The sequence below is a fragment of the Puma concolor genome, chromosome A3 (assembly GCF_028749965.1).
Source record: "Puma concolor isolate L17-30 chromosome A3, mPumCon1.1.hap2, whole genome shotgun sequence".
Taxonomy (NCBI): domain Eukaryota; kingdom Metazoa; phylum Chordata; class Mammalia; order Carnivora; family Felidae; genus Puma; species Puma concolor.
Genome location: NC_141669.1, coordinates 37,138,965 through 37,163,314, shown reverse-complemented (window position 1 = coordinate 37,163,314; position 24,350 = coordinate 37,138,965). Strand labels below are relative to the sequence as shown.

The window sequence follows — 24,350 nt, the reverse complement described above, 5'->3', positions numbered from 1 at the left end:
CTGCAGGGTAGCGATTTCACTCGGGTCTGCGACAGCTTGTCTTAAGCTTCATTTGTCTTAGAGCTTAATTTCCGCTCCCAACAAATCAGGCAAAATGGAAAGTGGCTTTTGGAAAAGAGTGGGTGAGCGACCGATCCATGCACCAAACATTCTTCTGGAGAGAGACGGTGGTGATTCACTTACCCATCTCTGAAGAAAACAGATAGTGTTATTACTTCTTGGTTGCTAAACCAACAGACAAAAAACTATGGACCCATGTTCCTGGCTGAAGATAGGACGTTTATCCCGGATCTTTTATTGTTCCTTTGATAGGACTTCTATCGAGACAGTTTTAATCGTGGTGAAACGTTTGGTGTCGCTCTGGGTTTTCCTCCTTGTCGTCAACAATTTGAGGTGTGAAGTGAAGGAAAGCCCGTGTTATCAGAATGTTCTTTCCAAGACAAGTCTCAGCGAAGAGGCAGGCTAGAGAGTTCGGACTCTTCTCTATTTCAGGCAACACCGTGCTTATCAATAACTCCCCCTGGGTGCTCTGTTCACGGTGGCGTGCTCGGCTCTGTCACCATCCCTGTGACGAGGTGTGAAAGTGGACTTATATTCCACTTGTCATCCAGGGGCTCCACTTTCTGTTTAGTAGATCTTCGGTAAGGAAGTGAGAAGACATGAGGAGATCTGTATTCAGTAAATAAGAGTTAAGTCTTGTCAGATTTCTGGGCTGGAATTTAACAAAACAAGGTCTGCTCACCAAAGTGGTTCCATCTAAACTAAGTACAGACTGGAGATAAATCTGACAACCCCTGACATCTTTAAATGTCAAATCCACCGCCCATCACAGATGACATCGTACCTAATGATCGAACTCCCTTTAAAATATATTCATGTAAATACATTTTTGTGAAACCACAAGCTGTTTCTCTCAGTTTTGTTTTCAGCTGGCTTTGATAAAGAGAGTGATTGGCATCCTACAGTTAATTAAACAGCTTTCAAGCCACCATCAATGAAAAAGTTTTAGGTTCAGAAATATACTAGGCTCTTCCTAGTCCAAGAGTTTCCACAGTGCTTTTTAATCGTGCTAACAGACCCTGCCAGAGCAGAATTACTTAGCTCTAGCCTGGGTTTACAACCCAAATTCTCCTGTTCTTGTCGGTCTGATCTGTCTTTGTTCACTCACTGTATCACTAGCATGATGGCTTCGGTTCAGACTAACAAGAAACGCGATTCCTGTCTGTGTTCACTCCGATACAACAGTGTTTAATACATTACACAGTCCTTATTCTTGTACACATTTCATTTTGTGACTAGAAAGCTACTTGTTTTCTCTTTGTGGAAAATAGAAAATAAAATGAGAGAGACTCCTTTCCAGGTCAAGAATTCTGAGTAACCAGGTTTCTCTCATCCTTGTCTGTCTGAGTTCTTTTTTCTTTTTCTTTTTTTTCTTTTCTTTTCTTTTCTTTTTTTTTTTTTTTTTTAACCAGTAGCAGTTATTTGTAGATTCTGGAAAACTGTTACTTGCTTTCAAAATAAATAAATAAAAAGCCTGGTCTTCTGATTTTACAGTTGAACCTTCCCTAACCCTTAAAGCCAGGTTACTTTACCAAAATTGTCATCAGTTCATACAGGATGGATTGGCTTCAAGTAGAAAGGGATATCTAGCAAATTGGGGGGGAAAACTCTATTTTACTTCCGCTTAGGAGTGTCTCTGAGTATAACAATGGTATTTGAAAATCTTGCCGTTCACAAAGGCATTTTGTGAGAAGAAAAGTTAGCTAGTTGCCCATGAAGTAATTATGCTGAAGACAATTTTTAATATGGAAGCGTTCACGTTTTGGTTCATAAACTCGTAAAGAAAAAAAGTGGGGAATTTCTTTTTAATGCTTCGAACATTTCTTCAGTGAAAGCTCTTCTACTGTGCCACTCGGCTCTTAAGAAATTCCCGGGTTACAGATACAATTGAGGGCGAACTCGAATCTGTTCCGTGAGCACGGCCTTTTTAGTTGTGGTAAAACAGAGTTAAAATGACACCCGTTTTGAAGAAAGTGCTTCAAGATCATGTCATGTTTCACTCTTTCCAGATGACTAAAATCATCATCATTTCCCAAGTCTTACCTCGGGGGAAGGGGACATGTGTGGTTTAAAAGAGTGGGCAAGTATTAGTTAAGGTCAGGCTTTTTCTGAATGTGAGCCTTCGATGGTGCTGGGTAAGGGCAAGGGCAGATCTTCTAGGGTAAAATACTCATACAGAAAAATCTCATAAAGTGACAAATTCAGGTGGTTACCATAGTCTTCTCTATTCCCTGTCATCATGCACTGTAGTGTTCATTCAAGGCTTTTTGGTTTGTGTGTTTTTAAATGCTCGTGTCTCGCTTTAAAGGTTCAAGCACTGAAAGGATTGAAACACAAAAGCATGAAGTGTAAAGTCTGAATCACATGTTTTAGGTCTGGAATTAAACGGCATAACCCATGACCTTGAATAGAAGATGTCATTACATGGATACTGTCACCGGGTCACGCTCACCAAAAGCAATGTCTCCCTCTCCCCAAGAGTGTTTGAAACTGACCACAAATGTGTCCAGTGATTATAAATTCCCCCCTGCTAAGCTTTCTGTCAGTCAGTGTGGATTTTCAGTGTCCTTCCTGAATTTTGTCATTTCTTTCTTTTTAGTTCTTTTTACTTGTTTATTTGCTGGTCTATGATTTATGAAGAAATCCACTTTCAGAAGAAATAATGACTTAGTCTCTGTGGGTGTTTCCTTTCTTTACTACCTGAAGAATTTTCGAGTATGAATAGATTACAAGAAAACAGACCTGTGCAAAGAAGGTAGAGGAAAAATATGAACTAACTTTTCAATTGTTTGAAATGAGGGGGGATACTGGGCTGAATCTACTGGTGTGTTTCAAATTGTTCCTCAAGTTAATTAGCCAAAGCACAGAGTAGCAAGCATTTCTTTCTAATATAGATGTTAAAAACAGCTTAGCTTTTCTAAATATAAATAGCAAAGACTAATGCTCTTAGTATTGCCTGAAAAATTTAGAAATGTCTGCAGGCTGTTGTGAACAATTGTGTCTTTATGGAGAGTTGTTTGGGCTTTTTAGAAACTCATTAATTTGATTGTAAGCGTCTGAGTGTTATCAGGAAAAGAAGCTTTAGAAAATGGTTTCAGAATGTGTCATTTTCTCCTTGGTTTAATCTGAGATGGTGTGTGGGCATGCTGGTATTTTAAAAGGCTAAAAATGGTGTATAATTGCTATGCCTTCAAATATGAGGTAGGGCTGCAAACAGAGAAGTTTTCTTCAATCGTCTCTCTCTGACATTCTGCTTGTCTTCCAAGTAGTAATTCTTGGATTTTTTAGCAAGGATTCTTTCATTCTTTTTTCATTTTCAATTTGTTGTAGTAATAATTCAGCAAGAACAAAATTTAAAAAAAAAACACACAACAAACCATGTCAGCTTTCTATCGTTTTGATCTTAATATTTAATGTTTCATAAAATTAAAACCCTGTGTTTTCATGTTAACTAGTTTCATTATTATTTTTTTTTTTTTTTTGTGAAATGATTTGCGGTATAAGACTGCCATTTGGTTTCAATATTAATCTATAAGATGAACTACGTGGGTGTCATTTATTTTCAGTAGTAAATAACTGCTTCACTGGTTATTTACCTTAGCATAATTCCACTGATTCCTCTAGGCTTTTGGTCTGCGTGGTCAAATAATACTTGATGTGTGTGTGTCTGTAAAATAAAAATGACATGCTACCTCATTAAAAGCAAGTTCATGGTGTAATGGTGACCAGAATTGGGGAATGTCATGTAGTTGGTTTCAAAATCCAAGCAGTGGATTATTCATTAATTATTCTTTTTTCCAGGAAAAGTCTGATTTGGTTGTTGCAAATGTGGATTTACTAGAATTCTTTTTTTTTTTTTATAAATCATTTATGTGTGTGTGTCATTTTAACCTTAAAAGGGGTTAATTTAGCAAGAATAGATACCTTTTCTGTTTGTATTGTGGCTTGTTCAATTTCTCATAAACTGTATTTGGTAGCTAAAATGTTGAAAGCAGTTTGGGAACAAAATGTCTGCTTAAACCATGACAAAATTGGCCACAATTTGCCGATTGGGCTGATAACAAAAGCCAGCAACACAAAATAGGTAGAAAAACAGTTTGTTCGGTGATGTGAGACCACTGAAGGTCTTTATGCAGGTTATTTTTTTTTCATTCTGGTGTTTATGTTGCGCTGGAAGATAAGTTTTTGCTCTCACCCATAGATTTTGATTAACCATTTCATCTAGTGGATTTCTTTTAAAACTCCAGAAAACAAAGCTGTTCACCTGGGCTCTGAGACACATCTGAGTTGAAATCCAGCTTTGCCCCTAAACCCCACGTCTCATTCAGGCTCCACCTGCTTGTAAATGTCTCAAAGCTCACAATTTGATCTTTTAAAGCAGCCCTGAAATGCCATTGTTTCAGGTTTTCACCATCGACTTGCATGGCTCTCACTAACTTTTTTGCAAGTGTCAAACAAAAATTACAGTTTGCAGTTTAAAAAAGAGCTCTCTCCCCGAGCATGCAGTTGAGAAAAACGCCAACAATTAAATGTACACATCGACTCTCCTATAGCTTCACAGACTGTGCAAAAATATCAGGGTTTTACGCGAGACAATACATGTTTTCAAGTGATAGAAAAAGACAACGGCACCCTCTCTCCTCTCCGTTGTTTTGACTTCTCCTGCCATGCCTGCGTGTGTGTGTGTGTGTGTGTGTGCGCGCGCGTGTGTGTGATGGTCTTATTTTTCTGTCTTAAAAATCAGATACTCCAGGGCAATAATTAGGATGAGGCTTATGTTTCTACTTATCTAATCTTTGTTTTCACAAATAAATACAAATAACTCAAACTGAAACTTGATGGCTTTGGTGATAATAAAATAGCAGCCACGGGGAAATTTTCTTCATTTTAATGTTCTTTCACAACCCACATTCAGTTTCGGTAGGAAAATTATTAACCTTTCAACAGCCTGCTAAGACATAGGCTCCTAATACACTCTGGAGGATGATTTGCAGGTTTTGGTTCTATTTTGAGACTTTGTTGTACAGTTTTTTCTTTTTCTTTCTTTCTGTCTTTCTTTCTGTCTTTCTTTTTCTTTTTTCTTTCCTTTTTTTTTTTTTTTAAGACCAAGGGCTTTCTTTGACAGCGATAGCAATGACTTGAAATCCTTTCGATTGATATTTTTTCAGCGCGTGCATATTTTACAGTGTTCGTATTTATATTTGATCACGGGCAGAGGGAGGGCTCCTATTTCCTGTTCTCCTGCTGTCTGAGGCTGTGAAAGAGGAAATGTTCTGTGGTCTCACCGGTTTTCCTCATTCTAATCCTTGGGTGGACATTGTGAGTCCCGTGTCCCCATTTTTCAAAATCCAGCTGAGCCGTATTTCGGAGAGGGCCAGTGGCTCTGTGTTAAGCATCTGGCTTGACTCCTGCCTGCCTGGGGTGGCCTCACGTCAGTGTCCGTCACTCCAGAGCAGGTCAGGCCCGTCTGGGCTTGTGGTCCTGAAGGTCTGCGTAGCCGCCAGCTTGCATGGAAGGCTCGGCACGGGGGTTTCTCCCTGGCTGACTGCTGTTTGGTTTACATCTCTGGTAGGGGCGTGCGGGGAGGTGATCATGATCTGGTAACTCCTGTGTCCTCACCTGAAACGCACAGCGGGGCAGAACGTGGGACAGGAGAGGCACTGGGCGCGTGGGGTGATCTCAAATGGCAGTTTCCATTTTAGGTGTCTTCTCCAAGTCTGGCTGGGACGGCCACACCTGCAGAGAGGGCCCTGAATGGGACGTGCCCTACGTCTGGCGAGGCTGGGCCTCGTGACTCATAGTCCCCTTCTCTGTTCCATCTCCCCCACCCTTGCAAATCCCCGGCCTCCCCAGTGCCCTACCCTACCTGTTCCCACCACCCCGACGAGGCGGACGGTGGAAGCTGAGGAACATCTTGTTATCTGTGCACACCTCCGTCTCTGCCACTTTCAGTGTCTTCCTCCTCCTCCTCTTTCTTCTTCTTTTCATACTTCCTGTATGGGGTTAGTGTTTTTCTTTCTTAATACTAAACAAACTATGTTTTTAATGTTTTTGGGGGGGCGGGGGGCGCCTGGTCATGTTGCCGCCTACCTGCCCGGTCGCGGGCTTCTGCTGGTGCCAGGTGTCGGTGCGAGCAGAGCTCTGAAGCCCAGTGAGTTTTGCCCCCACCGCTCCTCCCAGGGTAGCAGTAAGGAGGGTCGAGCTGGTGAAAACGTTATCCTCCTCAGGGAAAACATACTGAGAGCGAATGAAAGGAGAGCCATAGTGGGGCAGGGGGCCTGCAGCTTGGCTGAGAGAGCAATGTGATGACCGGGGGTGGGGGGGGGAGGGTAATCACTGGTGCGGGTTTAGTATCCCAAAGGGCTCAGCCTATGCCAGGCAGATGAGCAGTGCCCAAAAAAGGAGACTGAGGGGCACATCGTACCCACCTTCCTTCCCAGGTCACTCCAAGAACTTGTTGAAAGTCTCAAATAGCCTCTGAGTTGCTGGCTCTTTCCTGCCACCGTGGGGATCTCAGGAGAGAACCATCCGGTGAAGAACTTGCGAACAGTTGACTAAATGGAGAACATCAGTACATGGCCAATGTGCAGTCACCCGCGGTCACTAGGGACCAAGCCCATGTCCCCTTATCCAAGAGCATCACTAGGTCTTCTGAACATCAGTCACCACTGGGGATTCTTAGGCGTGTGTCTGAGCCACCCTGAGACATCCCTGGGCCCCACTGCCAAAGTTTCCAATCTAGAAGGTCCGGGAAAGGGCTTGCAGATTTGCATTTCTAACAAATTCTCAGGTGATGTGATGCTGCTGGTCCAAAGACGCGTGTTGAGAAACACTGGTTAGGGCCATGGGCCGTGGGTGATGGGAATACCTAAAAGGCCAATGTCTGATGGACCTGTTGGTTGTCTCCATTCTCCCTCCAGCGCCAAGTCCCTTCGTGCGCTCAGCACTGCCTCTACGATAAACCCAGTCCTTCAGAGTTTTGTCTCTCTTCGTAACTAGAGAGCAAGTTTACCCGTAGTTTTGGACTTCCACGGCGTCAACCAGACTACAGGTCTGCTAAAATGGGTTTGAGGTTTAGTTCTTTGAAAAGTGGGTTTTATCTCAAGGGTAGTGAAAGTGGCCAAGGTGAGGGGGTGGGGTGGCAGGACTGGACCAGGAAATAATCCAGTGAGGGCCACCCTTGGGTGGCCCAACACTCTTGTCTCCATTTCCATCTTCAGTACAGATGGAGGGAGGTATTTAATAGGTACCTCTCTGTACCAAAAGATGGGCAAACTTCCAAGATCCATGGGGGAGCGAGCTGATTGAATCACCTGTGAGCTCCTGTTCAGCCCAGAAAGGGGGCCGAACATCTTGATCGGGATGCGAGGTGGGAAGGTGGGTGGCACTATTTTACTAGCTACTTGCAGAACTCCCTGTTGTCTTCCAGGTGAGAGGGATGAGCCTACTAGCACCAGCCTGAGAGGGCCGATGCCACGCGTAAGGGAGGGCCCACGTCTGAAACTGTGTCTGACATATGGGATGTGCCCGATAAATGACGGCCAAGAGGACCTTGGGTGTGTTCTGGGGCAGCCCGGGGATAGGCTCGTGCTCTGCTAACAGGGGTTTTGAGGGACACGGAGTCTTTTCTGAACCACGTGTAGGTCTGTAATGATGCGTGGAACACTTTGCAAAAACTGCTTCTCAGGGGACATCCCCTCAGGAAAGGCTCTCGATCTGCTCAGAGTTACGTGGCTTTGGCTCTAGAAATGGGAGCCCCCTTCAGAAACCAGGGAAGGGGGGCCCCTCAAGCGTGGGCTTCTCCCTCCCCTGCCCTGACATGTCTGGCAGCCCAGAAGCCTAATAATTTACACAAGGGACCCGTATCACTTATCTCCGAAGTTAATCTGTGATCATTTTTGGCTGTGGCCTCGCAGTTTTAACTTTCTGAGAAACGAAAACCAGTGGAGTCCCAAGAGCTGGGCACCTTGGTGTTGTTGAATACACTCTATCCTCCTGGGCAGCTGTTTCGAAATCTCAAAAAGTTGGCTCCCAACCCTGTCAGACTCCACCATGAGTCAGCACGAACAGGATGTGAGTGCCTGGCCTGTCATTTTCCCAAGCGTTGACAAAGACTCTGGTGCAGAACAGGCTCAAGTGTGTGATCTGTACATGGGTGGCTGGGGGCTCTGGCTTGGCCTTTCAGCGGTGAGACATTGACAGCACCATGGATGTTACAGCAAACTGAAGTCTCTGGCTTTGCTCCCCCGCCCCCGTGCCCCGGTCCTTACTGCCTGGGAAAGAGGCTTGGGTGAAACCATCCAGTGAACCATCTGGTCTGGGGGTGGATGTCTGAGCTACTGTTTTCTTCCCCCTTCTCAGTTTCCCAGGCCTGGAGCCTTTCCTCTGCCATTAGGAACGGAAAGGGAAGGATCCGGGAGCTAGCTCAGGGAACATCCAGAAGGTCGCCTGGGCTCCATTTCGGGTCCACGACGAGGGCTTGTATTTGCGGTGTGATGTTTGTGACCCTGGGGCCATGCCTCAGATCTGAAGGAAAGTGAAGTTGTGTGTGCAGGGGGAGACCTACCTGGGGGGCCCTTCAATACTAGAGATGTAATTCAGCCAGACTGGGAGTGAGTACAGGAAGAACATGTGACCTTTGGGACTGTCCAGTGTGAGGCTGGTGGTTTCCACCAACTATCAGTGGATGCTGGCATGTGGGAAGCCACATGTGTGACTGGCTCTTAATTAGGGGCAAATCTTTTTTTTTTTTTATTTATTTTTTATTTTTTTTTCAACATTTATTTATTTTTGGGACAGAGAGAGACAGAGCATGAACGGGGGAGGGGCAGAGAGAGAGGGAGACACAGAATCGGAAACAAGCTCCAGGCTCTGAGCCATCAGCCCAGAGCCCGACGCGGGGCTCGAACTCACGGACCGCGAGATCGTGACCTGGCTGAAGTCGGGCGCTTAACCGACTGCGCCACCCAGGCGCCCCGTGGGGCAAATCTTTTAAAGTTCCTGAATGGGCTCTCTTAGGTTGTTTTTTGAATGGTAACTACATAGCCGGCCAACATGGAGCCATTATGGATTTTACTTATCCATGCAAGAGCTCCTGAACAAGCTAGCTCTGAATGTGGGGACCAGGTAGGAGGGATCCACATCTCGGTCCCAGCAGGGTCCCTTCCAGTCTGATCTTAGGACAGTTGCCAACTTCCTCCCTGCGGGTGCCTGTAAAATGAAGGTTGAGCACATGATCCTTAAAGCCCCGCCACGTCTCACTCTGTGATTTTGGTCAAGGTCTGCATGGTTGGATGTCTGTTACTAGAGTCTGCCCGGGCTGTCATACTTTGGTGTTTCATCCCTCAGAAGTGGGGTAACTGGAGGACAGCACAACGGTGACACTAGAGGACCCAGGTTTTCCCTTGCACCCTTCTCCCTGGCTGACACATTTCTTCGCTCCTATTTTTCCTTTGCCCACCCAGGAAGGCACTGCATACGAAATCTTGGGGTCAGTTTCCAGACGTCAGGTCACAATAGAAAATGCCAGCTCATAGGACACAAATCAGGAAGTTGGTCTTCCCAACAGATTCATCTGGGCAACGTTCTTCCCAGAATGTTAGATACCACAGAGCCAGATTTATCACCTTTCAGAAAGCCCGGTATTTCACTGCCACCGGCAAATGGGGCCCTTGACAAAAAACAAAACAAAACAAAGCAAAACAACAATAACAAAAACCCTCAGGCTGCAGGAGTTGATGTGAATCAGCTAACGCATTTGCACAGAAGGTTAGGGGAAAGGTAGAAGGAACAACAATACAGAGTTTCCAGAAATAAATACAGACTATCACAAGTGCCACGCGAGTGTTGGGAACAGCAGGGACAATGAGTGTTAAGGGGAGATTGAAACTCTGCCACTCGGGGCGCCTGGGTGGCGCAGTCGGTTAAGCGTCCGACTTCAGCCAGGTCACGATCTCGCGGTCCAGGAGTTCGAGCCCCGCGTCAGGCTCTGGGCTGATGGCTCGGAGCCTGGAGCCTGTTTCCGATTCCGTGTCTCCCTCTCTCTCTGCCCCTCCCCTGTTCATGCTCTGTCTCTCTCTGTCCCAAAAATAAATAAACGTTGAAAAAAAAAAAAAAAAAGAAACAAGAAACTCTGCCACTCAACAGAACTCTGCCGGCAAAGGCTCCAAAGTCTCCTTGTGCAAAAAGGGTTTGGGAAGCACACGATGAATGAATTTCAACAGCTTTCTTTATTTCCTAACTTCTCAGCGTCTTTTGTATGCTACTGTGCTTTGTGAATGAATCTCTAGGGGGAGGATGGAGTTTTTCCAAAATCGGGCACCCCTTTCCTCCCTTTTTACAGAGAATTTTGCGCCATTGACAAAGGTCAGGAAATGGGAAGGGCCAGGGGCAGCCGGTTTTCCTGGGAGACTCAGGGCTGCATCTTGGGCAGGTGGCACATGGAGGGGACGGCAGACCCAAGGAAGCTCTGAGTAGACAGGCAGAGCCCGTATCTTCTCTGCCCATCAGCAAGCAGTGCCCGGTCAGAGAACACGTCTGCAAAAGCACAGACTGGTGTGGATTTGACCTCCCTCCCATGGCAGTTCTGTCTCCTGCCTTCTCTTCCTCCCCTGGAATGTCTGAGCCACAGATTTAAACGCAAAGCTGGCTTGCAGGGCCATGATCTTTGGGGGAGGGGACATCATCTATCTTCCTGCATTGACCTGTCCCTCTGCCTGCCTTTGGAATGATCCTTTCACTTGTTTGGGAACTGAGAATAAGCTTCCGCAAACTACCTGCTGCTTGGGAGCCAAACCGTAACTGGTCTCAAGTGGCAAAGTGGTTTCAGTTAGACCCTCTGTCCTTAGAGCTGTCTCAGCCTTGTGCTGTCCTCAGGGCTTTTGTACGGTCAGGGGCCCCTTCTCTCTCCACCTCACTGAGACTCCTTGGTGCAAGTCGCTCCATTCGCGATGTTTTGGTGCACCTGCTAATTCTCTGGGGATGGAAAGAGGACAGGGGACCAGAAGTTCAGCCTCCATATTCCTTGTCCCTCCTCACTGGGCTGCAATTCCCCGGTGACCTCTCTCACGTCTCTTTGGACCCTTGAGGAGTGCTGCTCGGTGTAGCACCTGGGCAAACACTGAGCAAATACCAGACTTGTCCTGAAAGTCCTGTGTGACCCTTTAACAAGGCCAACAGGAGCACGTAGGGGAAGAGCCTCAATGTGCCCCAGCAGTAGACCCTGACCCAGAAGGTCAGAACTAACTTCAGCTTTCAGTAAACAGGTAGTGGGCTTCTGGGAACATCTGCCTTTTCTGTGTCTTGTGAATTATTTTTAAACGAACGCCCTGCTGCCCACCCGCACCCACCCCCCATCATCACCCCCGCAATTTTCGTTGATTATCGCTGTTTGAATAGGTGGTGATAAATTTGATTCCCCAGCTCACTGTGGCATTTATGATCTGTCTTTCCCTTTTCGGTTTCCATGTACTGGAGTGACTGTCTCTCAATGCGGTTGGCAGTGACCTGTGTTTTTCATGCATGTTTTTGTTTCAGAATAACTGGGAGGTGAAACAAGAAGCTCTATGACGCAGTTGATCGAAAATGACACAGACACAGAAAAGTCAGGACTCAGCCCCCTCCAGTGCCTCCACCTGCTGCCCACGGCCAGAGTGCAGGTGAAGGGTTTCCCCTGGGGCTTGATCCTAACTAAACCCCGGAAGACGTTTGGAACTCTTTTTCCACACCTACTCTAATCGTGGCCTGTTAATGATCACACTAAAATCATCAGTAACTTTGAGCTTCTACTGAAAACCTCTGTCTTCTCAGCTGCCTCCTTTTCTTCCCCCGCACCTCAGTCACCTTCGTTCCACGAGGTTTCTTGGGCTCATACTGTTATGGCATGTTCTAGAGTTGAGTTGGATGGGACCCACTCTGTCCCTCCCCCTTCCCAGCACTTACCAATATCAACAATTATGCTGTTTGTTCACTCATTAATTGGCCGTGTACCTCTCAACCTGCCTTCCAAATTTCAGTTCAATAAAGGAAGATTCTAGTCTGTCTCATTGCCCAGTCTGTCCTCAGCACCTGGCGCTCTGCTCAATAATTATGTGTTGACTGGATCCATCATCTTATCACTTCTCATACTGACTCTGTGATATTGAGTTGCCCAGTATTCTAACCACTGTTTGGTGGATGAGGAAATTGTGAATCCATTTACCTCTGGTGATCTAAGGTGGTAAATGGAATGGCCAACGTGGGGACACAGGCTTTCTGTCAGTATACTGGCCGGCGGGAAAGGTTGATCATAAACTGTCTATTACCTGGATAATCAGATTCTCACCTGAAACCAAGTTTTGCCTTGCAAATCAATGTCCTTAAGTTCAATCTCATTTGCTTATGTTCCTGGAAGATTAAAGGCAACCATGTAGCAGAGGGATGTGTCCTCAGTGGGGAGTCTGGAGTATGGGGCCCTTGTCCTCGCTCTGCAAGCTGTTGCCTGGGTGAATCATCTAACTTCTCTAGGCACTACTTTCCTCGGCAGAACACCAAGAAGACCAGATGATCCCAAAGATCCCACCCTGCCCTGAGGTTCCTTTCCCTTCTCTGCCAGTTCTGTTTTTCAGAGTCTAGAACTCTGAGGAGGCAGTGCAGAAAGGTATCGTGGGGAAACACAGGCAAAGCCCCTGAGAATACACAGAGCCCAAGCCCAGTTGTGGGTTTACGGACGTGCCCCATGGGGTGCTCACACATACCGAAACCCCTTTAGACACATCCTTATCCTGGTATGTTTCGTTCTCAAGAACAACAGGAGGAGCAAAATAAATTGAACACACAATTCTAGATGGATGGGGCAATGGTTCTGAACCCTGGTCAGACATCAGAATTACCCAGGAGTTTTCAAAAATCCAAATGCCCAGGCTCCACCAGCACCATTCACAACAAAATTTGGAATGGTGGGGGCAGACATGAGTATTTTGTTTTTTTTTTTTTACTCCCCAGGTAATTCTGTCATGTAGCCAAGGTGAAGAACGGTTGATCTGGGGCCATGTTGCCCAATATGGCTAGTAGCCATGAGCCACATGTATCTCCTGAAAACTTAAAACGTGGCTGTGTGACTGAGGAGCTACATTTGTAATTCCTTTTTATTTTAGTTAATTTAAATGTAAATATCCACATGGGGCTGTGCTTGTTGCATTGGAAAGCACAGATCTAGAACACAGGTATCATCACAGAAAGTTCTACCAGACAGCTCTGTCTGGGTGAACTCTGAGGCCTATAACCACCAAGTGAAATTACACTGAGTGCAAGGGAAGTTTAAGGTAATTATCTCAGTCTGTTAATTTGACTAGGGCCTGCTCTCCTGTCTTGGGCCTGCAATATATTTTTCATCCACCTCTTGAGCCCGGGCCTGGGCAGCAGCAAGAACGACACGCTTTCAAAGCAGTGCATGGTAGGATCCAGAAGAATTTACAATACCTACAAAGGTCCAAGGCTCTGACTCAAGTCATCTGGCATTTACTCTGGCTATCCCTTCAGTTTGCATCTTTGAAGCCCCAGCTCTGGAAAGGGAGCTGTCTGAATGATTGTTTCATTACCAGAATGTAGGACAGTGGGAAGCAGGCCTTCCAGGAAGAACTTTTGGAAAAGCAGATTGCCAAGGGGTGGGGGGGGGGGGGTGGGGGGGGTGGGGAGGGTTGGAGTTTTGCAGGAGTTTGGAGTTCTGTAGGAATTCAGGCTTTGAGATGGGCTCACTGAGGCCACTCAGCCAGCTCAGCCAGTTTGGGGTTACAGCTGGAGAAACAGAAGCCAAAGCTGAATCATTTTCTGCTTATCACTCAGAGACTGTCAGAGTTTTTTTTCTTTTTTTGGAGGGAAAGCACCTTACAACAAATAATAATACTATTTTGAATTTCGAAGCTTTCCCTTTTTCAAAGCACTTTACCACCTCTGACTTATTTTGTCCTCACAACAAGGCCATAACCTAAGTAGGGAAAGGGTTTTTAGTGCCTGTCTAACACCCTGAACAAAAGCTCAATATTACGGAAAGAATTAAATAGTAAAAGTGGAGACTCTGGGGCATTATTTTGTCCTCTCTGGTCACACTCAAGCACGTAGCAGCATAGCTAGAACCAAACATACCTGAATGTTGCAGTCTTACAGTGGATTGTGTTTTTCAAAAGAACATAGGCTTCACATTTGTTCTGTCTCATTTCACCCTAGCTTTCTAACTCCTGCGAGTTGATGGTTGGAGGCCATTTTTTCCTCAGAGGTTTGTGTGACTGGCAAAGGTGATAAATACACCTTCAGTGTCTCCCCACCCCCACCCCCAAGTTAGTTTTAAAGTGGAGTGTGGGACAGAACAGAGGACAGGGCCCCTGTGGGTCTCCATGGAAATATCTCTGCTTCCCTCCAAAGGACAGAACTGGAGCAAAAAAAAAAAAAAAAAAAAAAAAAGCCATAGACCGACACGGTCACCTTGGAGCCTTCAACTCTCTCTACGTGTAGAGCTGCCGAGAATCGTTTCAAACCTCACTTGCCAGTGGGGAGAAAACACCCAAGAGTCTGTGTTGAGATCAAGTGGGTGGCCTAGCCAGGACGGCCATCTCCAGCAGCGGGCATGGGAGTAGAGGTAGCAGGACCGAGGTAATGCCATGGTCTGACCTCTTTGGGAAGGTTGTCCCAGCCACTGTGAATTCTCCTGGTCATTCCATCATCTGGCCCATCTTTGGTATCTTATGTACCTAGGATACGATGAGAGGTTTTCAGATGCTTTACTGAAAGCAAGACGCACTTTCTGGGGCATTCCCCTAATCGACTGTTCTGGTGAAGCTCGTCAAAACAGGAAATGAGGTTAGCATGGAATGACTTTCTCTTAGAGAACTCGTGGTGCCTCTTAAAGACCACCACTTTCTTCCCAAATGCTTGTGAACTTTGTCTGATGCCTCTTCTGAGTTTGCCCGGAAACTGGAGTTGAGTCTGCTCTTCTGTAGTTTTTAGAACCCGTTCCTTCGGAAAATGGTGGTGATACTTGCTCGTTCCCAGCCTTCCAGCCCCTCTCCCTTGCACCTCAGTATCTCGAAGATGTCTGCAAGTTGCTCTGGAGTTAGAGGTGCGCATACCTCAAGCCCAGCAAGAACGTGGCTCCGTGCACATGCCTTTGGCTGAGGTGGTCACACGGGGGCTTTAGGGAGCTCCCTCCTCATGCTGCTTGGCCCCCATGCTCCCTTTTCATCAGCTGTGCCAGTAAGAGAAATGAATCCAGTGGACGAAAACTTAGTGAAAACAATCCACTTTCTTGCCCTGCTCCACGTGTGGGCATCTGGCTCAGAAAGGCACCGTAGTTGAAACAGCTGTGCCCAGCTTCCTTCATGTGAATCCCCACGCAGGGTTCTTTGACTCAGTTTTCAAAAGCAGTGAGGGTTTCATAGTCTGGGCGAGCGGCAACACGCTTATCTCTGCTGAGGCTTTCTGACAAATGGCTTGACCTCAAATTTCTAGATTTACATGTCTTTTTGTTAACACTGAGATCCTTTCGAGTCACATTTGCTTTTCCCCAGTAGAAGGGAGTCAACCTGGAGAACGTCTGGCCTTGAGTCACAGGTGTCCAAATATGAGAAGTGGATTACCTCCTGGAGGTCTGCCTATGCATAATGCTCTCACTTCTGTAATCAGGGGTCTGCCTCCCTTTTAACATGACGTAGCAGGACCTCAAAAGCCACTCTGGGTCCCCATGATGAGTGGGACCTGCTCTCCTTAACCTGGGGTCCCTGCCTCACTTTTTCCAGGTCTACAACAGGTACCGCCTTTTCAGGGACGGTCACTTAAGTAGTTGGATGAATAAACATGCACCTAGAACAATCCCAGCTACCACCTGAGGCTTTCATTTGTTCGGGACACAACTTTTGGTGGTTCACACGTTACAGTTAGCTCTTGAACCACATGGGGGTTGGGGGCACCAACGCCCCACACAGTTGAAAATCTGCCTATGGCTTTTGATCCCCCCCAAAGCTCAACTACGAATGGCCTACTATTCACCGGAACCCTTACCAATAACAAACGGTTGATTCACACATACTTTGTTATATGTATTATTTTTACTAGGCAGTGAGCCTGAGAAAACAATATTAAGCAAATTACAAAGAAGGGAAAATACATCACAGTGCTGCACTGTAAAACATCCAGGTATAAGTGGGTCTGCTCAGTTCAAACCCATGTTGTTCAAGGGTCTGCTGTATTACCAGGCCTCATCACAGGCCCCAGAGATGGCATTATTATCCTTTTGTTTCAGTTAAGAAAACTGAGTTTCGGGGCACCTGGGTGGCTCCGTCGGTTAAGCGTCCGACTCCTGATTTTGGCTCAGGTCATGATCTCACGGTCGGGTGTGTGAGTTCAAGCCCCGCATCGGGTTCTGCACTGACAGTGCAGAGCCTGCTTGGGATTCTCTTCCTCTCCCTCTCTCTGCCCCTCCTCTGCTCGTGCTCTCTCCCTCTCTCTCTCAAAATAAGTAAATAAAATGTTAAAAAAAAAAAAAAAAGGAGTGTGACTAGTAAGTGACAGAGGAAAGATAGCTGAACATAACTGAAAACAGAAGGCAATCAAAAGTCCAAGGGTCCCTGCCGAGTCCTGGGCACCCCCTCCGCTGAGCAGAACTTCAGGCCCACGCGGCAGCCACCTGAGACTTTTCCTTCCTCCCTCAACACTGGCAGCCATGTTGGTCTTGCCTCCTGCCCTCTTAGCAGAGGGTCTTTGGCAGGGCGGGGGGCGGGGGGGGGCAGGATGTGGATACACTTTGGTTCTGCAAAACTGCCCACTACTCCAAGTGTGGTTGGAAGGTCAAAAAAGGCAGAGGTCCCACCCTGGCCCCTGGCGTCAGAATCTGCCTTCTCACCAGATCCCAGAAGACCTGTGAGCACAACTGCTAGAGCTCAGCTCTCTGGGCCTCTTGAGGTCAGAGCTCTGTGGTAACACCTTCTACCTCCAGAGCCCAACGTGTGCCTGCCTTACGTAGGTGGTGAGGAAATGTTGGTAAAGTGAATTTGGTCTTTATTCTTCTGAGAAGCTAGTTGGGGAATTTGGGGGGAATCAGTCAGAGGCTCTCTGGGGTCCCAGGCAGGCCCCCACCCCTCAGCAAACAGTGAGGTTGTGTGAGAGTCAAGGGGACGGAGAAGGGTATTGGGCTAAGAAACCATAAAAAGAGTTACATCAGTAGAAGGGGTTGCTGCTGCTGTTTGAGGAAGAAAAGCAAAAACGAGGGAAATGTGGCATCCAAAACAGGGTCCCGCCTGCAGCCCTTAACGATTCTTACTCCATTATTTTCATCTTTGGAACCTCTAGAGGCGGTAGAACACAGCCCTGTAATCGGTCACTGTCTTTAGGTTACCTTCCGTCCATCTGCTGTTTTCTTTCCTCCAGAAGTTAACTTTACTGACAGTAACTCCCCCACACTCCTGTCCTCTCCTTGAGAAGGAAAAGCTATTTGGCAGTTCATCGACGGTTCTGGCATGGCTGCCTTACCACGAGCACAGTCAACAACGGGAGCGTGAGCATGAGCGTGTGCGCGTGCATGCGTGTGTGTGTGGGGGTGACCGTGGGTGTCGGTAGCGCGCGAGCACCTGTGTACGTGCCGCGGTGTGCGTGGTGGATGTCTGTGCGTGGGTGGAGGGGGCGTGGGGGCGGGCGTGTTGTGTATACCGTGGGTGTCCCTGCTGTGCGCAGGCGGGTGGGTAAGCGGGTTATCTGGGATGTGTGCCGGTTGTGGGTGGGTGTGTTTGTGCGCGGCACGGGTGTTGAGCACACCCCTTATTGGGGGGCTCTCTTCAGAGCCCCGCAGAGCTCCACATGGCACCACCCGAAGAGGAGGCGGCACCTCAGGAAGGATGTACCCAGGACAGGGTCACCTGAACAGAGGCCCCATCCTCCTGCCCTCCTCGCTGACCTAGGGCCAGTCGAGGGGCGCATCGGCCTCCAAGTGTCGTGTCTGGTGTCCGTGCTGGAGGACAGCTGAGTTCCTTTTCCAGCACTACGTCTCCTGCTGGCACCCACAGCAATGCCTTTTCTTGCACAGGCAGCCAAGGCCAACCATGGATCTACTGGGCTGCAATATGCTGACAACAGATGAGGGTGACCCACCCGGTCCCCAGAGCAGCTGGTGCCCGGTCTGCTGTCCGCATGGCCCCCGCCCCAGCCCTCACATGCAGTCCCTCGGCAACAGCACTGCTCGTGTTAGGTAAAGGCTGCCTCACTTTCCTTGACACGTCTCTTCCGAAGACAGTCATGGCCCCTGAAGGCATGGCCAGTGCTGGGGCCTTTCCTTTAGGGTTGGAACAATGGAGACCCCATTAACTACAAGACTCAGGCAGACGCGCCCCCAGTTCTGGTCTGCCTGGTCCCTGGCAAGCTGTGGGATCTCTGAGCTTTGGTTTCCAACTTCACCCTGTCAACTAGGAGGCTTTTTGCAGTAATGCACGAAAGCATAGTGTACAGATTCAATTATGGTGGCTGTGATCATTATTATTTTCATTTGTAAAGATTGAGGATTAAAAAAAAAACAAATATATCAGGAAATAGTAGGAACATACCGTCAGTGAAAATACTTGGGTAGGGTCCTAATGACCTAAGCTATAAATATAAAATATGAAAAGGAAGAAAAGATCTAAAAGGCAGTGGGGCCAAGACAGCAGTCTCAGAAAAGGAGAATAGTCTTAGAGAGAGAGAGAGAGAGAGAGAGGGCATGCGAGTGAGAGCTGGAGAAACATAGGACCAGCCTTCCAGAACTCTGCTTCCTCTTCTTGGGACAAGCGTGACAGGCCCTGATTCCGAATCTGCAGAGCCAGACGTGGTATAGAAGCATCGATTTGCTTTAATGTAAATATTTTGATGTCTTTCTTTGCCTGAACTTTTAACCTTGCTGGTAAACAGGGTAGGTAGAATAAATGATTGTTTTTCTGAGAACTGACTTTTGAGGAAACAGGGGGGGAAAAAGGATTTTTATTAGCTAATTGTCAGTCTTGTGCATGATTGAAAACCTCACTTTTCTGCTTCTCAAAATCTGCTTCAGGAGACCAAGAACTGCTTTATTCTAATTTCTGAAAAGGAAAACTGTAAAATGTAGAAATATGCCAATTCAAAAACAGCAAAACTTACAAAGACAATGGAGGGAGGGGAATCATTCTGTAGAAGGTTTCTGAAATGAGAACAATTCAATTAAAGTCCAAGTTGTTTCTAATTAGTAACTTTCCAGGGGGCGCCTGGGTGGCTCAGTTGGTTGAGCGACCGACTTCAGCTCAGGTCATGATCTCGTGGTCTGCGAGTTCAAGCCCCACGTCGGGCTCTGGGCTGACAGCTCAGAGCCTGGAGCCTGCTTCATATTCTGGGTCTCCCTCTCTCTCTCTCTCTGCCCTCTCCCGCTCATGCTGTGTCTCTCTGTCTCTCAAAAATAATTAGTAACTTTCCGCCCTCCATTCCCCTGTGGACTCTGATTAAATGCTCATCTCCTCACTCCATTTCCATCCGTTGTCACCTCTGAGGTCTTGGGATGGAAGTCAAGAGGGCATCGGAGGTCCTGACCTCAGAGCGAGCCATGAAATAGACTTGCAATATGCAAGGTACTACTTTTCTCTCCCCAGGCAGGCAGTGTTTTGTTTACAAGCACTGTCCCTGTCAGTGGATTGTCCAAGAATATTGTGTAATAAATGGAACAATGACAGGGAACCAACAGAACGAGGAAGACACGGATTCTAGCACAAGTTTTCCACCTGAAAGTGTCATTTAACCTCTGCCCTGCGATTTCCTTAGCTATTAAATGAAGATACGACTTTTTGGCTTCAAGCCCCATGAAGTTGTTGTCAAAATACAAGACCTGATTCAAAGGGATACATGCACCCCAATGTTTACTGCAGCATGATTTACAACAGCCAAGATATGGAAGCAGCCCAAGTGTTCATTAATGATACGGATACAGATAAAAAAAGTGTGCGTGTGTGTGTGTGTGTGTGTGTGTATACACACACACAATGGAATATTATTCAGCTATAAAAAAGAAAGAAATCTTGCCATTTGCAATGACACAGATAGAGCTAGAGGGTATTATGCTAAGCAAAATAAGTCAGTCAGAGAAAGACAAATAGTATATGATTTCACTCATATGGAAATTTTAATAAACAAAACAAATGAGCAAAGGGGCAAATAGACAGAGAGAAACCAAGAAACAGGCTCTTAACTGTAGAGAACAAACTGAGGGTCACCAGAGGGGAGGCAAGTAGGGAGATGGGATTAAGGAGTGCACTTGTGATGGGCACATGGTGTTACATGGAAATGTTGAGTCACTCTGTTGTACCCCTGAAACTAATATAACACCGCATGTTAATGATACGGGAATTAAAATGAAAAACTTTAAACAAAAACCCAACAAGATCCAAAATATGCTTTGAAATAGTTAGAGGGAAAAAGGAAACCCTCTCCATGCTCAGATTGTGATGGAGTCCCACCAATGTCGTAACAGATGACTGTACATCCTTTGGGTTCATAAGACTTGATGGAGACCCCAGTCTTGGAATGACTCTCCTGCCCCTCACTGTTTGCACCTACGATATGTGTGCCTGTTGGTTGAATGCTGGTGGAATTTCTTTCAAATAATGGTCCCATTGGGAGGGAAAACTGAGGACATTGAGAATAAATGTTTCAAGTCTTCTAAGATAGGGTGGTACAGATAGGACTTCTAAGGAAGTTTCTCCCCGCCTTCTTATAAGAAGGATGAAGGGGAGGAGAGGGAGTCCCAGAAGAGGAAACAAATGGCCGCATCTTTTTAAAGATGGGATTGAGGGGCGCCTGGGTGGCGCAGTCGGTTAAGCGTCCGACTTCAGCCAGGTCACGATCTCACGGTCCGTGAGTTCGAGCCCCGCGTCGGGCTCTGGGCTGATGGCTCAGAGCCTGGAGCCTGTTTCCGATGCTGTGTCTCCCTCTCTCTCTGCCCCTCCCCCGTTCATGCTCTGTCTCTCTCTGTCCCCAAAATAAATAAACGTTGAAAAAAAAAAAATTAAAAAAAAAAAAATAAACAAATTAAAAAAAAAAAAAAAATAAAGATGGGATTGAAAAAAACCCACAAAGCGTGTTAAGAGAGGCAGCTCGTGAGAAGCCAATTCCTAACGCTCTCGGTCCTCATCCTTCTCCCCTCCTTTTGCTCTCAGAGTAAATTAAAGAACCGGCTAAAATCCAAATTGTGTGTGTGGTATCTTTATCTGATCAACCTCATCCTCTAATCACATCTTATCTTTTCTTGTAAAGCAGCTCCCTGCCTGTTCTCCAGGCACATTACTTCTTTAAATGTTATGAACACACACACATATGAGTCAACCCCGCAGAAAAACAGAACTGAAGGTTTTCTTCCTCTGCAATTCGTTGGGAGGCTTCGTTCTGGAAGGCCTGAGCTGGCCTTACTAGCAAACGGTTCCACACATCCCAAAAGCTCTGCAAACGGCTCAAAGCAAACAAGGTGGGACATCAGATGTATACTAAAGAATGGAAATGTCATTCATTTCCCCATCTGTGTCCTTCCTAGACGACAGGGAGCATCAGTCACTGCAAGTTTGTTGAGACTGGTAAGTTAGAGGATTTATTTGGAAAGCTGTGTTAATAAGATATTTTATTTAAAAAAATGTTAACATGTATTTATTTTTGAAAGAGCAGACGGAGAGTGAGCAGGGGAGGGGCAGAGTGAGAGGGCGACACAGAATCCGAAGCAGGTTCCAGGCTCCGAGCTGTCAGCACAGAGCCCGACGCGGGGCTCGAACTCAAGACCCGTGAGATCATGACCTGAGCCGAAGTCAGACACTTGACCGATGAGCTAGCTACCCAGGTGCCCCAAGATATTTTTGAGAAACTCAGTTGTGCGTGGTTAATGCTATCTTTTCTTCCCCTTGATTCATTTCAAACTGTTGAAGTTGGAAAGTTGGGGGCTGTTTTAAGATGCACTAAGCTGAAAAGAGTCATTTTGTTGTGGTGGTGTTTATTGTTACTGTTCTTGTTGGCTGGTTGGTTCTAATTTCTACAAGGCCCCTCCTCTCTGGGTTCCTGGGTAATGACCAGGCCAGTATTTTTCCAGCCAGACGGTGAAATGGGTGCTTTTAAGGCAAAGGCAACATGAGTCGTGTCTCTGAATATCATTCCTTTGTGTGTGTTTCCACACTGAGCGTTCTTTGCAAAATTACATAAATACTTGTATGTAAGCTGCAGTGCATGTAAGAGTGTGCCCCATTATGGAAAAGGGTAGATTTAAAAGTATTCCTTCCATGGGGCGCCTGGGTGGCGCAGTCGGTTAAGCGTCCGACTTCAGCCAGGTCACGATCTCGCGGTCCGTGAGTTCGAGCCCCGCGTCAGGCTCTGGGCTGATGGCTCAGAGCCTGGAGCCTGTTTCCGATTCTGTGTCTCCCTCTCTCTCTGCCCCTCCCCCGTTCATACTCTGTCTCTCTCTGTCCCAAAAATAAATAAACGTTGAAAAAAAAAATTTTTTTTTTAATTAAAAAAAAAAAAAAAAAAGTATTCCTTCCGTTGGCGAATAAATCTTCCCCGTTACCTCATCATTACAACTGTTAGTCACATTTGAAATTCCTTCGATTTCCTTCTCCTAACCTCCTCCCCCATCCCGCCTTGGAAAGAGGCCTCCCTCGTGTAGCAAAGCGTTTGTGACTTTGGCATAAAATATAATCTCTGATTCCCACCACACCCATCCGAATTCAAAGAGAAACGCATCTTTCTATCACATTGAGACAGGAGTATAATATTTATTGAAAATCTATGAGCCTATATTGTTCTCAAAAGCACTTCCAGACACTCATCCATGGCCCCATGGGGCAAGTAGCAACTTCATCCTCATTTTAAGACAGAGAAATGAAAGGGCGCCTGGGTGGCTCAGTCGGTTAAGCATCCGACTTTGGCTCAAGTCATGATCTCACAGCTCGTGAATTGGAGCCCCGCATCGGGCTCTGCACTGCCGGTGTGGAACCTGCTTGGGTTTCTCTCTCTCTCTCTCTCTGCCCCCTCCTGCTTGTGCTTTCTCCCTCTCTCAAAATAAAAAAGCATATAATGTATTTCTAATCATCTGGAGCTCCAAATTCAGTAGCAATCATTTAAAGAGAGAGAGAGAGAGAGAGAAATGAAGTCTCAGAGTGGGCATGCAACTTGCCCAGCGACCCAGTTAGGAAGTGGCGAAGCTGATACTCAGAGTGGGTTGGTTTAACCAAATATTTTAAAAATTTCAATTTAATTTGTGAAACAGCCCTATCTGGTGGGTATGACTGTCCTCAACCTATCACCAATCCGGCAGGTCTGAGGCAAAGCTGTACAACCAAAGACCGGCAAGACTTGGAAGAGGCACCCATGGCCGCCTGGCTCCCATCACCAGCCGCCAGGGAGATGGGTGCTCCTGGGTGCACTTCATTGCCTCCCTGTCCACACGCAGGCTGACCATTCCTTGTGCTCCCTGTGCATGGTAGAGTCACCTCCTTCTAGAAAGGAATTCCCTTCGGAGCCGCCGTGCCTCTCCCTCCTCTCTGTGAGAGGCATCTCCTGCTTTCTGAGTTTCAGCCCAGAAAGGAGGTGGGGAAACTTGGAAAATAGGAGGTCTTGCTCTTCTGGACTCACTGGCACTCAGCCCCAGGGACTATAACCGCAATGCACCTGACAGCAGAGTCGCAGCCTGGAACCTGGAGACGTTTGCCGGGAATTCTCCGAGTCTCTTGTGGAGGCACAGTGGCCAGCTGTCCCGGATTCGGCAGCGGGGGGCCCCGTGCGGGTGATACTTGGCAGATCATCTCGAGCAGAGGGGTGCAGGGTGAGAGCATCACAAGAACACTTTGTCTCCCGGAAAGCTCATTCCAATCATCCTTCCTCGGTGCTCAGATCGCTGAAAATTAAATACAAGATCTGCTCTTATCACCCCTGCAGCTTTTTTTTTTTTTTTTTTAAGTCTCACACACTCACACAGAAATTGGGAACTTGATCACTGTGGGCTGACGATGTATTTTGAAAAGGAGGAGGGCAAAACCCTTCTTTCTCTGAAAGTTCCCATCCATTGTTGGGTAAACATCATAAATCTATTGCAGAGAGACAGGCTGCATGTACTCAAATTACCTCCTGCTACAATTTTAGCTTTGAGTTTTAATGCCCTAAACATGAACAGCGCTGGATCCTAGTGCAGGTCTGATTAATGAGGCAGCTTTGCTGACTATAGGGTCGGAGAGAGGCTCCCCACTCCCTTCCTTTTTTTTTTTCCTCGTGGCTTAGTAACTACTTCGGCAAATTTCCCTATTAAA

At 46.7% G+C, this 24,350-nt stretch overlaps 1 long non-coding RNA gene across 8 annotated transcripts in view; it reads left to right on the top strand.

The window, feature by feature from the left end:
• Nucleotides 1–24,350, top strand: part of LOC147582371 (uncharacterized) — a 158,421-nt gene that overhangs the window by 53,432 nt on the left and 80,639 nt on the right. For all 8 annotated transcript variants that reach the window (XR_015249053.1, XR_015249049.1, XR_015249051.1 and 5 more), the window contains one exon: nucleotides 11,596–11,717. This is a non-coding gene — a long non-coding RNA (uncharacterized LOC147582371). The remainder of the gene's footprint in view (nucleotides 1–11,595; nucleotides 11,718–24,350) is intronic.